This window comes from Pseudoliparis swirei, chromosome 4, assembly GCF_029220125.1.
Source record: "Pseudoliparis swirei isolate HS2019 ecotype Mariana Trench chromosome 4, NWPU_hadal_v1, whole genome shotgun sequence".
NCBI classification, from domain to species: Eukaryota; Metazoa; Chordata; class Actinopteri; order Perciformes; family Liparidae; genus Pseudoliparis; species Pseudoliparis swirei.
This window is the reverse complement of record NC_079391.1, coordinates 6,412,944-6,413,174: the sequence shown is the minus strand read 5'-3', so window position 1 is coordinate 6,413,174 and position 231 is coordinate 6,412,944.

The following is a 231-nucleotide window of genomic DNA, read 5'->3' as shown; positions in this document are numbered from 1 at the left end:
CATCTGGAGTGTGCTTATTGACTTATTGATGAAAAGATGGAGGATTGTTGTTGATATTTAGGAGTTGTTAGCTGTTTTGCACTTTATTACATTATTACTACTTTAATTATTATTATTACTACAATACAATTTATATTGGACAAGAAAGAAACATACTTTCAGATCTTTTACACAAATGGAAGAAGTGAAAATAAAGCTGACTGATATTTATATACATACACATATATAAAT